This window comes from Pan paniscus, chromosome 1 (genome assembly GCF_029289425.2).
Source record: "Pan paniscus chromosome 1, NHGRI_mPanPan1-v2.0_pri, whole genome shotgun sequence".
In the NCBI taxonomy this organism is placed as follows: domain Eukaryota; kingdom Metazoa; phylum Chordata; class Mammalia; order Primates; family Hominidae; genus Pan; species Pan paniscus.
The window spans coordinates 171,596,462-171,610,734 of record NC_073249.2 but is presented as its reverse complement, the minus strand read 5'-3'; the positions used below and the strand labels follow the sequence as shown (position 1 = coordinate 171,610,734).

The 14,273-nt window shown below is 41.2% G+C and overlaps 1 pseudogene; it reads left to right on the top strand.

Moving 5' to 3' along the window:
• Positions 1 to 5,534: 5,534 nt before the first annotated feature.
• On the top strand, positions 5,535 to 6,528 carry LOC100971449 (glycogenin-1-like; annotated as a pseudogene).
• The last annotated feature ends 7,745 nt before the right edge of the window (positions 6,529 to 14,273 follow it).

Below are 14,273 nucleotides of genomic sequence, written 5' to 3'. Positions count from 1 at the left end.
TGAAATCCAGCTAACCTTACTTTTTCATCCCATCAAACCCCTGCTGTTGCCAGCCCAGCACTCACGAAGATCTCCACATACACCAAATATTAAATTAGGGCCGGTACCTAGACATTGTCTCTGCACTCTGCTGGCATATTTTCCCCTGGACCACGAACCCTTCGTACCTAGTAACTTGCCACCTGTGTTTATAAATACCAGCAATTTGATTTACAGGGTGAATTTGTCACTATTGTTTACTTTTAAATGAAGTTACTGTATTTGTTGTTTCCATTAAAGGCGACATTATAAAGCCTAGGCCTCATATCCAAAGCAAATAAAGTCTCAATTTTTTAATTAAAAGTAACAGAAGGAAACCTCACACTTCTGAACAACAATGACAAGAAGGAATGCCTATAATTGGTTTGGGTCACAATGTACATATTGAAATAAAATTTTTATTAAGTATCAACTTCCAGGTACACAATGAAGTTTTAAATGTTTATCTGTGACATATGAAGAACAAAGCAATCTAAACTGATGTAAGCAGGCTGTCATAAGGTACATGCTGAGGAATTTATTCAACAAATTGAATAAATTTATTCAATAAATAAATATTCAATAAATAATATATTTAATAAATAGAATAAAAATGATTCTATTTACTGGGTGCCAGGTACTATTCTTGGCACAGACAAAAATTAGATGATGGCAAAGTGAGGGCATTCAATTCTGCCCTGTGTTTGAAGAGTTAATTACTAAGAAATGAATTACAAGGAGAGAGGAAGTAACAAGTAACAAAAAAATTGTTTGCCACTAAAATTTGAGGTAGAACCTAAAAGGTCATGAAAGAGCCGACTGAATCAGATGGCACGTTAAAAGACTCATCAACGGTGGCAGGTTTATAGAACATGACAGAGGAAGCTGTGCTTAGCTGAGAAGAGGAAGCAGAGAAGGAAGCAGAGAAAAACAAAGTCTGTGATAAAAACTGGAAAGGAGCCACAAAAGGCCACAAAAAACAAGGAAGTCCATTTTGGAACCGGATCCTGGAGTGACTGAAAAGGCAGAGTGTCATTTGAGGATGCGAGTAGTATAATCATACTTTTTTGCATGTAAGAAAGCAAGTGAGTACTTTAAACTGTGGAATTGGGATAGCAGGGGTGGGGCCTATGATATGAATATTCATACTTTTCATTTACATTTTTATTTTTATTGCAGTAAAATCTAGAAAATGTTGAGAGGATTTTTAAAAATTTAAATTACATTCAATTCCCATACATCTTTCTCTAGAAAGGTTCTAAAGGAAAAGAAAAAAATAGCTACATCGAGAAGTAAGGTATGATGAACTATCTTGAAGACTGAGGGTTTTCTACTGTTAATAAGTAAGTTTTCAAATTATAGATTGAATATCTACTTTGAGCCAGGCTGAGGACTAGGGAGACAATTGTGAGAAAAACATTACACAATTTCTACCCCTTTGGAACTTACTGTCTGTAATAAAGGGAAATAGACAAATAATAGTCATAAAGCATGATAGGCGCTTTGATGGGGGAATTTCAGGATATAAGGGGCAAATTTCTGCCCTCTGTGGGGGTAATTACCAAGTCTAGGAAAACTGAAAATTTTCCCAGAGAAGACGACGTTCAAACTATAATCTGACATAAGGTTGGAAAGCCAGGAAAAGGAATATGAAATGAAGGGAGAAAGTTCCAAAGAACAGGAACAACATGTGCAAAGGTCCTGTTGTGGGTGAGAATAAAGCAATTTGGAGGAATTAAAAGCCAGTGGAGTATAGAATTCTAGGGAGATATGGATTGAGCATTCCTAACCTGAAATCTGAAATGCTCAAAAATCTGAAAAAAAAAAAGTATTTTCTTATTCTTTTTTGTTTTCTTATTAAGAGATGGGGTTTCACCATGTTGCTCAGGCTGGTCTCAAACTCCTGAGCTCAAGTGATCTTCTCACCTCGGCCTCCCAAAGTGCTGGGATAACAGGCATGTGAGCCACTGCACCCAGCCCAAAATTTGAATTTTTTTTTTTTTTTTTTTTTTTTGGAGACAGAGTCTCACTCTGTCACCCAGGCTGGAGTGCAGTGGCACCATCTCGGCTCACTGCAACCTCTGCTGCAGGTTCAAGCAATTCTCCTGTCTCAGCCTCCTGAGTAGCTGGGATTACAGGCATCTGCCACCATGTCCAGCTAATTTTTGTATTTTTAGTAGAGGCGAGGTTTCACCATGTTGGCCAGGCTGGTCTCAAGCTCCTGACCTCAAGTGATCTGCCTCCCTTGGCCTCCCAAAATGCTGAGATTACAGGTGTGAGCCACCATGCCCAGCCCCCAAAATTTGAAAATTTGAGTGCTGACGTGATGCCACAAGTGGAGAACTCTGCACTTGACTTCATGTGATGGATTGCAGACAAAACATGGGTAGAAACTGAAAGCCTGCCATTGTTTGTTATTGTTGTTGTTTAACAGCTAATATAGGTATTCTGGGGATGATACTGCCCTATTTAGGTACCCTGAACACATTATTTTTTCACTGTATTAAGGGTATGCCATATTTTTTACTGTTAAGTACTTAAGTGTGAATGGTATAAGAAAAAAATTGCTTATGGGTAGCATGTATATTCAGAGACAGGAATGATGATGATGCCAGACAATCACAGATTGTCCACATCAGTAGCTCACATGGTGACACCTCTGCTTTCTGATGGTTCAATGTATACAAACTTTGTTTCATGCATAAAATTAAAAATTTGTATTAGGTCGGTGCAAAAGTAATTGAGGTTTTGCCTTTAAAAGCAATGGCAAAAACTTCAATTACTTTTGCATCGACCTAGTATAAAATTATCTTCAGGCAGGGAGTGATAGCTCACACCTATAATTCCAGCACTTTGAAAGGCCAAGGCAGGCAGATCACCTGAGGTCAGGAGTTCGAGACAACCCTGGCCAGTATGGTGAAACCTTGTCTCTGCTAAAAATACAAAAAATTAGCCAGGCGTGGTGGGCGCCTGTAATCCCAGCTATTTGGGAGGCTGAGGTAGGAGAATCGCTTGAACCCAGGAGATGGAAGTTGCAGTGAGCTAAGATTGCACCATTGCACTCCAGCCTGGGCAACAAGAGTGAAACTCCATCTGAAAAAAAAAAAAATTAGCTGGGCGTGGTGGCATACACTTGTGAGCTCAGCTACACGGGAGCTGAGGCAGGATAATTGCTTGAACCCAGGAGGTGGAGGTTGCAGTGAGCTGAGATTGCTCCACTGTACTCCAGCCTGGGCGACACAGGGAGACTCCATCTCAATCAATCAATCAATCAATCAATACAATTATCTTCAGCTTAGGTGTATAAGGTGTGTTTAAAGGCTGGGCGCAGTGGCTCATGCCTGTAATCCCAGCACTTTGGGAGGCCAAGACAGGTGGATCACAAGGTCAGCAGATCAAGACCATCCTGGCTAACATGGTGAAACCCCGTCTCTACTAAAAATACCAAAAAAATTAGCCAACATGGTGACACGCACCTGTAGTCCCAGCTACTCGAGAGGCTGAGGGAGGAGAATCGCTTGAACCTGGAAGGCGGAGGTTGCAGTGAGCCAAGATCACGCCACTGCACTCCATCCTGGGCGACAGAGCGAGACTCTGTCTAAGAAATAAATAAGTAAATAAATAAAAATAAGATTTGTATAAAACAAATGACTTTTGTGTTTATACTTGGGTCTCATTCCTAAGATATCTCATTCTGTATATGCAAATATTCCAAAATCCAAAAATGTCCAAAATCTGAAAAACCTGTGGTCCCAAACATTTCAGATGAGAGATACTCAACATGTAGTAGTGAGAAAAGAAGCTAGGAAGGTGGACAGACACCAGTTCCAAGAGGGCTGCTTAAACTGTAATAAGGAAATTGAACTTTATTCTGAGGGAATGAGAAGTCACAGTAACATTTATGCAGAGGACGGAAGTGATGCTACTTAAACTGTAGAAAGATCAACCTAACTGCAGTTTGGAGAATGGTTTAGAAGGGAGGAAAAGTGAAGGTGGAGAACCCAGTAAGGAGACAAAACCAATTAGCCTTCCTAGGTAACCACTTTGGAATGAAAAGTTGAATGAAAAGTTGAGTTTTGTTTTCTTATGCAGTGTACAATTTTTGTCTTTTGTCTTGCCCTGAAGCAGTTTTAGTGTGATATGTCTAGATGTGGCTTTCTTTATATTTATCTCAATGGAGTTTGTAGAATTTGTTGAATATGTGTTTTGAGGTCTTTCATTAGCTTGGAAAATTCTTGGTCATTATTTCTTCATCTATTGCTTTTGTTTCATTGTCGCTCTCTTCTCCTTCTGGGACATTAATTACATAAATGTGAGACCTTTTCACCAAATCACATTTGTCTCCTATGTTTGTTTTTTTATTTTATAATTTTTTTTTGAGACAGGGTTTCACACTGTTGCCCAGGCTGGAGTGCAGTGGTGTGATCCTAGTTCTCTGCAGCCTCAATCTCCTGGGCTCAAACAATCCTGTCACCTCAGCCTCCCAAGTATTTGGGAAGAGAGACATGAGCTACCTGCCTGGCTAATTTGTAAACTTTTTTTGTAGAGACAGGGTCTCACCATGTTGTTCAGGCTGGTCCCAAATCTCCTGGGCTCAAGTGACCCTCCTGCCTTGGCCTCCTGAAGAGTTATATTCTTCTGTCTCTTCATGCTAATCTCAATATTTTCTTCTGCCTCTCTTCTCATTCACAGATTCTCTCTCAGCTATATCTAATCTTCTGTTTTTTTTGTTTTTGTTTTTGTTTTTGAGATGGAGTCTTGCCCTGTCACCCAGGCTGGAGTGCAATGGCGTGATCTTGGCTCACTGCAACCTCCGCCTCCTGGGTTCATGCCATTCTTCTGCCTCAGCCTCCTGAGTAGCTGGGGCTGCAGGTGCCTGCCACCACACCTGGCTAATTTTTTGTATTTTTAGTAGAGATGGGGTTTCACCGTGTTAGCCAGGATGGTCTTGATCTCCTAACCTCATGATCCACCTGCCTTGGCCTCCCAAAGTGCTGGAATTACAGATGTGAGCCACTATGCCTGGCCTAATCTGCTGTTAAGTCTACTTATTGTGTTCTTAATTTTAGTTATTGTATATATTTCTATAAATTCACTTTAATTTTTTATGAGTTCCACATCTGTGCTGAAACTATCTTGTCATTTAATTTCTCGAACATATTAATCACAACTGTTTTATAGTTTGTGTCTGATAACTTCCATACCTGGATCTCTTGTGGGTCTGTTTCTATTGTCTGATTTTTCTCTTGATTATCAGTCACTTCTTATATTTTTATCAGCATAGTTTTTTGAAATGGAAAATTGTGTTTTAAAAACTGTAGAGATGACCTGAGGTTCTAGTTGATATGTTATTTAAGGGAGGATTCACTTTAGTTTCAACAAGCAGTTGGGAATACATATAATAAGCAACTTAAGTCCTGCCGTGCCTCCTCACTGGCCACGCTCCTTCCAGGTGCCAGCTTCTCTGAGCCACCAACCTGAGGCTGCCCTGGCCCATCTGCGCCTCTGGCAGCACCATGACAGATCAGGTCTTTGTGACACTGACCACAAATGATGCCTACACCAAAGGTGCCCTGGTCCTGGGCTCATCTCTGAAACAGCACAGGACCACCAGAAGGCTAGTCGTGCTCACCACCCCGCAGGTCTCAGACTCCATGAGAAAAGTTTTAGAGACAGTCTTTGATGAAATCATCATGGTAGATGTCTTGGACAGTGGTGATTCTGCTCATCTAACCTTAATGAAGAGGCCAGAGTTGGGTGTCAGGCTGACAAAGCTCCACTGCTGGTCACTTACATAGTATTCAAAATGTGTATTCATGGGTGCAGATACTCTGGTCCTAGCAAATATTGATGATCTTTTTGAGACAGAAGAATTGTCAGCAGCACCTGACCCAGGGTGGCCTGACTGCTTCAATTCTGAATTTATCAGCCTTCAGTTGAAACATATAATCAGCTGTTGCATCTTGCTTCTGAGCAAGGTAGTTTTGATGGTGGAGAACAAGGCATATGGAACACATTTTTTCGCAGCTGGGCAACAACAGATATCAGAAAACACCTGCCATTTATTTATAGCCTAAGCTGCATCTCTATATAGTCCTACCTCCCAGCATTTAAAGTGTTTGGTGCAAGTGCCAAAATTGTGCATTTCCTGGGACAAGTCAAACCATGGAATTATACTTATGATCCCAAAACAAAAAGTGTCAAAAATGAGTCCCACCATCCCAACGTGACTCATCCAGAGTTTCTCATCCTATGGTGGAACATCTTTACCACCAGCGTTTTACCTCTGCTTCAACAATTTGGCCTTGTCAAAAACACCTTCTCATATGTAAATGTGGAAAATGTCTCAGGAGCCATATCACATCTGTCCCTTGGGGGGATCCCAGCTATGGCACAGTCTTTGTATCCTCAGAAGAATGGAAGGAGCGGTGGGAACAGGGCTAGACCGATTATATGGGAGCAGATTCCTTTGACAACATCAAGAGGAAGCTTGACACTTACCTCCAGTAGAAACACTGCATTTTCCTGTGGACACATCCATTTCACAAGCCTTGTTTCTGATACTTAGTATCTAGAGCTGGGTTGAGAAAAGTCTGTTATGGTTGCTAGAGATTTTCACTAAAACTTATCAGATGAGAGGTTTTTGTAGGACCACAGGTGAGAACTGGGCACAAGTTGTGAAGCAGCAATTCCGTTGTTACATGGACAGTGTTTTGCTTTTTAATCCTATTTAGCTTGTTTCAGAAATTCTCACTTTTGTTGACTGCCAACATACAAAGTAGGGGAAACTCAATATTAAGCTGTTAAGATGGCTGCATCAATTCTTAAAATCTGCAGAGCCTGGTTCCAAATCAGTCACTCCCTTCAGAAGCAGACATGGCATCTGATCCTTGCTTGCTTGCTGGTTGTACCTACCTTTCACTAGACCTGCATTTTGGAATTGCCCAGTGCTGCCAGAGTGAGTGATTGTAATTCTGTTTTCAGGTAAAGATAGCTTATATTAACACTGCTGAGTGATTCATAAACGTATCAACAAATAGCATTAACCCATTTTATTTCCTGGTCTTAGTGTCTGAAGATGTTCACCAGTTTTCTATGTACAGTAAGGCAGCATGCTAAAATGCTTTTGTTCAGTCTGTATGTTTGAAAATAGCAAGGTGTTCTCTGATGGTTACCTGCAGTGGAACCCTGTATGAAAAATAAAGACTTACTGCCATAAAAAATAAATAAGCAAACTTTGGGAGGCCGAGGTGGGTGGATCACAAGGTCAGGAGTTCGAGACCAGCCTGGCAAATATGGTAACACCCTGTCTGTAATACAAAAATCAGCCGGGCGTGGTGGCGCACGCCTGTAGTCCCAGCTAGTCGGAATCTGGGAGGCAGAGGTTGCAGTGAGCTGACATCGTGCCACTGCACTCCAGCTTCGGCAACACATAAGACTCCGCCTCAAAAAAAAAAAAAAAAAGCAACTTAATTCAATCAGGGATTAGGAGGGTTTCTGTGGGTTTCTGGACCTCAGTCTTTGTGAGGGCTAGTCTATTTTTGGCCCATCTTACTTGTAGGATTCTTTAGGGTTCCCAACTGGTTTAGTTGTTCATTGCTGTATCTCAAACCACTTCAATATTTGTGGCTTAAAACAATAGTGATTTCTGGCAATTATCTGGGTTGACTGAACAGTTCTTCATTTGGTTTTGGCTGGGATCATTCGTAAAGCTGCATTCAGCTGGGCACTTGGCTGGGGCATTTTAGTAAGCTTTCACATGGCATCTCTATACAATATTCCATCCCCGAGGGCCTCTCCACATGGCCTATTTCTCCACTGGAATAACCTTGACTTAAGCATGGAGGCTAGATTCTAACAGGGAGAAATCCAAAAGTACAAGTCCCAGTGAGCAAGTTCATATTTAATCTTTGTTTGTTTCACCTTTACTAATGTACTATTGATAGAAACAAATCACATAAGCCAGATGCAGTGGTGTACACCTGTAGTCTCACCTACTCAGGAGGCTGAGACAGGAGGGTTGCTTGAGGCCAGGAGATTGAGGAGGGAGTGTGCTATGATCACACCTGTGAATACTGCACTCCAGCCTGGGCAATGTAGCGAGACCCCCATCTCTCAAGAAACAAACAAAAGAAAACAAATTATATGGCTAAGCCCGAAACCAATGTGAAGAGGACCACCCACAGGCATAAATCCTGGAAGGTTTGGTTCACTAGCAGCCAGCAATGTAACATATTACCATATCAAATGAAATCCTATGGTGCTTACCAGAGTACCTCCTCTTTAATGGCTCCTGATCTCCAATTCTTGTCATCTCAGCCCTGTAAGCTCTCTTCAGCTTTTGGGCTTCTCAGTTGCTGATTAGGAATCAGCAAAAACATTAAAGGAAAAGCAATACCAAATGATGCGTTCATCTCTCTGTACTTCCTTTCTCCTTTGGGATTGGTCCTTTGAGTTCACATTTTCTTAGAAACTTTCCAGTGCCTTCAAACTGGTATTTCCTGTATTCTTCCCAGCTTTTCTAGTTGTTCTCAGTAGGAGGGATGGTCTTAAGCAAGCTGATCTGTATTGCTGGCTCACAGTGGCCAGGGAAGTAGAAAGAGCTCAAAGAGAAGTGACTGGTTGGGTCCCAGGACTTCTAGTCTCAGAAAATCCCTCAGTCTCTAGCAGGGCAGGGCAGAGGAGCCCCAGAACCACCTTTCCTCAAAGTACTTTAGCCTATGCAAGCTTAGACTGTTGTCCTTTCACTGTTAACCAGTATTAACCAGTTAACCAGTTCTTCTGCAGACAAAAGCATCAGGAAGTACCCACCATGTACCAGTGGGCCCTTCTTGATGCTCTTGACTGCAGAGGAGCCCTGCAACCTGAATAAATCCTCCTGGAAGGTAAGTGGGGGAGCCCTAATTAAAACTGTAATTCAATGTCTCGATATTTTGGCAAATGAAGGTTCAGGTGAGTTTTAATTTGTTTCAGAAAAAGCAAAGTAAAATGATATTTAATGTACTGGATTTTGATGGATACAAATCTATATCCATTATATACTATATGTTTATTTTTTCTAAAAAAAAAAAAAAAAAAGGCAACCAGAAAATTGTCATCAATGTTCATACCTTGAATACTCTAATTGAGTATTGACTTTTTTTTGTAACAGCTTTCTTGAGATGTATAATTTACATACCATACAATTTACCCATTTAAAATGTACGATTCTAGTTTTCAATGCATTCACAGATATGTGCAACTATCACTGTTGGCAATTTCAGAACATTTTCATCACCTAAAAGGAAACTCTGTAGCCTTTAGCTATTGCTCTCCCATTTCCCTGTTTCCCCCAGCGCCCCCAGAGATAAGCAACCACTAATCTACTTTTGGTCTCTGTAGATTTGCCTATTCTAGAAAATTCATATAAATGGAATCTTATGTGATCTTTTGAGTCTGCTTCTTTCACTTAGCATACCTTTACAAGATTTATTCATGTTGTAGCATGCATTAGTGCATCATTCCATTTTATGGCTGAATAGTATTCCATTATATGGATATTTTGTTTATCTATTCATGATGGACATTTGAGTTGTTTCCAACTTTTGGGTATTATGAATGATGCTATAAACATTTAAGTGAAAGTTTTTGTGTAGATATATGTTTTCATTTCTCTTGGACATAAACCTAGGACTTGGATTGTGGGTCAAATGTTAATTCTATATTTAATTTTTTGAGGAACTGCCAAATTGTTTTCCAATTTTATATTCCCACCAGCTGTGTATGAGGGTTTTGATTTCTACACATCTTCTCTAATACTTAGTAATAAGTATTAAGTATCTGACTTTTTTTTTTTTTGAGATGGAGTTTTGCTCTCGTTGCCCAGGCTGGAGTGCAATGGTGTGATCTTGCCTCACTGTGACCTCTGCCTCCAGGGTTCAAGTGATTCTCCTGCTTCAGCCTCCTGAGTAGCTGGGATTACAGGTGCCTGCCACCACGCCTGGCTAATTTTGTATTTTTAGTAGAGGCGGGGTTTCTCCATATTGTTCAGGCTGGTCTCAAACTCCCAACTTCAGGTCATCCGCCCGCCTCAGCCTCCCAAAGTACTGGGATTACAGGTGTGAGCCACTGTGCCCGGTGTTTTTTTGTTTTTGTTTTTGTTTTTTTTTTAGTAGAGGCGGGGTTTCACCATGTTGGTCAGGCTGGTCTTAAACTCCTGACCTCAAGTGATTTACCCTCCTTGGCCTCCCAAAGTGCTGGGATTACAGGTATGAGCCACCACACCTGGCCAAGTCTTGTCCTTCTTCAGGACATTTGTTTCTAAATATTTTACCTTTTGGTGCTATTATAAATGGAATTGTTCTCTTAATTTCACTTTTGGATTGTTCATTGCAAGTGTATAAACATACAATTGAATTTTATGTATTGATTTTGTAACCTGCAACCTTGCTGAATTTATTATTTATAATAGTTTTTGTGAATTCCTTAGGAATTTTAATACACAAGATCATGTTGTTATCTTGCATATTAATGATATATAAGATAATATATCTTTCCAATCTGGTTGCCTTTTATTTATTTTTCTTGCCTTATTACCCTGACTAGAACCTCCAGTAGAGTGTAGAATGGAGGTGGTAAGAGCAGCCATCCATGTCTTGCTACTGATCTTATGGGGAAAATAGCCGGTCTTTCACCATTGAGAATGATGTTAGCTGTGGGTTTTTCACGGATGCCTGTATCAAGTTGAGAGAGTTCTCTTTTGTTCTTTTTTTCCTTATTATTATTTTTTTATCATGAAAGGTATTGGATCTTTGTCTCCAAATGCTTTTCCTTCTCCTATTGAGATAATCATGTCATTAAAAGAATTCTGTTGATATGATGTGTTGCATTAATTGATTTTCAGATGTTAAACCAACCTTGCATTCCTGGAGTAAATCCCACTTGGTCGAGGTGTATAATTCATTATATATGATACTGGGATTCAGCTTGCTAATGTTTTCTTTTAAAGCATAGTGGCCAGGCATGGTGGCTCACGCCTGTAATCCCAGCACTTTGGGAGACTGAGGCGGGCAGATTATGAGGTCAGGAGATCAAGACCATCCTGGCTAACATGGTGAAACCCCGTCTCTACTAAAAATACAAAAAATTAGCCAGGCATGGTGGCAGTCGCCTGTAGTCCCAGCTACTCAGGAGGCGTGAACCCGGGAGGCAGAGGTTGCAGTGCGCTGAGACCACGCCACTGCACTCCAGCCTGGGTGGCAGAGTGAGACTCTGTCTTAAAATAAAAAAACAAAAAGACGATAATATTGGGGAAAGAGAGCAATTAGTTTTATTTTTTAAATTTTTTATTATTTATTTCATTTTATCTTTTTTTTTTTTTTTTGAGATGGAGTCTCGCTCTGTTGCCAGGCTGGAGTGCAGTGGCATGATCTTTGCTCACTGCAACCTCCGCCTCCTGGGTTCAAGTGATTCTCATGCCTCAGCCTCCCAAGTAGCTGGGATTATAGGCACGTGCCACCCCAACCAGCTAATTTTTGTATTTTTAGTAGAGACGAGGTTTTACCATGTTTGCCAGGATGGTCTCGATCTCCTGGCCTCATGATCTGCCCACCTCGGCCTCCCAAAGTGCTGGGATTACGGGCGTGAGCCACCGTGCCCAGCCTTTTTTTTTTTTTTTTTTTTGAGATGGAGTCTCATTCACTGTAGCCCAGGCTGGAGTTCAGTGGTGTGATCTCGGCTCACTGCAACCTCCACCTCCTGGGTTCAAGTGATTCCCCTGCCTCAGCCTCCCAAGCAGCTGGGATTACAGGTGCACGCCACCATGCCTGGCTAATTTTTGTATTTTTTGTAGAGACAGGGTTTCTCCATGTTGGCCAGGCTGGTCTTGAACTTCTGACCTCAAGTGATCTGTCCCCGCTCCTTGGCCTCCCAAGGTGCTGGGATTACAGGCGTGAGCCACCGTGTCTGGCCAAGAGCAATTACTTTTATAGGAATCTAGGTTCTGAGTCTGTGCTGAAAAAAAAAAAAAAAGTCAGTATGGTCAATGGAGAAAGCTTGAAGAAAAATAATTCTTAAGTTTCCCTGTCCCTTAGTAAAGACAGTATATTCCCCAATGGAGAGTCATTTGAAATTTAATGTGGTATTGTCCTTCACTTAAGAAATAATGTGATTGATAATCTGACTGATCTAATGACAACCCAACATTAGCTTTTGGTTATTTTTCCGGCAGCAGCAGCAGCAGCAGCAGCAGCAGCAGCAACGAGTTGTTCTGAGCCCCCATCACTAAGACAGACCTATTTCCTGGGCACTGCAAATTGGTTCCACTGCCTCCACTTTGGAATACCTTTTACTTGTAGTAGTTGAGCTGGATTCATACCCGATAGTCCATAGCATTAAAAAATGCATGATATTGGATTGTCAAATAGAGAGGAGACATGGGAGTTAAGACCAAGGTTTTGACTACCAAACCCAGGACTTTTCCTTGATTCATTAGGCAATAGGCAACCATTAAATGTTTTGAGTCAGGGAATACCGTGATTGAAGCTGTACTTTAAGAAGATTAAACTGGCATTAGTGCATTGGATATAAAAGATCAAATAAGCAGCTGGGTGATGAGAATGAAAAGCAGCTTGCAGAAGTAAGGTAAATTCTGCAGGAGCTGGTAATTAGATTTGATGATCAAGGGAAAGGGAAGACTACTAGATTTTAAGACTGGGTAATTGAAACAATGCTGGTGGTATTTTCTGAACTCAGAGTTCGACTAGAAGGAAAGGTGATGGCTTTGGCCGTAGATGAGTTGAGATTTAACTAGGAAAGTTTGCCTGCAGACTTCCACAATCATATCCCATGCAAACAATTGGAAACAAAACAGCCAAAGCTAATAAGCATTTACAAGGAAAGGACACTGGGGCTATTTAATTTAGAAAGTGAAAAAAATTTAGCAAAAAAAGAGAAAGGTGAAAGGATCTATTTATTACTCTGATGACCTAGTTCCTAGCCTTTAACTCAGCATACTGACCTACCCGTGACACTATATGCCAGGTGAAGCAAGCAAAGCTTGTTTTGGGAGAAGTGCCCCAAGCACACACTGTCCTTTTTGAGATGGAGTTTCACTCTGGTCACCCAGGCTGGAAGGCAATGGTGCGATCTTGGCTCACTGCAACCTCTGCCTCCCAGGTTCAAGCGATTCTCCTGTCTCAGCCTCCCAAGTAGCTGGGATTAAAGGCGCCTGCCACCACGCCTGCCTGGCTCATTTTGTATTTTTAGTAGAGATAAGGGTTCACCATGTTGGCCACGCTGGCCTTGAACTCTTGACCTCAGGTGATCCACCCGCCTTGGCCTCCAAAGTGCTGGGATTACAGGTGTGAGCCACCGCACCCAGCCCACACCATTCATTTTTACCCCATTGATCCTCATTTTCATCTCCTTGCTCCTGGATAGCTGGTTCCATATTCCAGCTTTCCATATTGCTTTTGATCTGCATGTGGTCTCTTCTGGCTATCGGATACCTCTTTCCATGGGCTCTTAGAATGCTCAGATTTCAGCCATTGCATAGTTTCTCACAGAAGACTTCCTCTGCCAGTCCAGCCCCTCAAAACCCTCCTGCTCAGATTGGCCCCAGAATCTCTGCCAGGAGATGGAGATTGGGGCAGTTTATCTTAATTTGATTAGCAGGTTTAGCTTCTGCAAAGCACATTCTTACAAGGAATATTTGAGAATACGTAGTCATAATGTAACAGCTTGCAGTTCTCTTTCTTATTCTATAACTGATTGAAAATTCTGATAAGAAATATGTGTACCTTGATAGCAATGTTGAAACTCAGTTGTTTAGAAAGATGGACTCCCCTATATTTAGCTGAAAAATCAGGGTTTGAGGCTTTTAGTTCCCTCTGAAACCATGAGGACTTAGCCCTTGAGCTCCAGTTTAATTCTAAAATGATTTAGAAGTCTGTTTCATTTCCCTGATGTTGAGTCACCAGGCTGGATTAATTTTCCAGGGTGTTGTGCTAATTATAGGTTAGTGGAGGAATGGACTAAACCAAAATGGCAACAAGCGAAAAAGTAGCAGGTTACTCTGGGTGCTGCTGGAGTGTAAAGCTATTTATAAAATCACAATTGAATGGCTACTATTAATTAATAAGCATTGCAGTGACCTTCAATTTTCAAAGACGTTCACCATCATTTTCTAGTTAATCTTTCCCATCCATTACTGCATTCGTTTTATATGAAGGGCAGAGCTGATGAATTACTTGCCTGAAGTCATGTCTGTGGTTAAG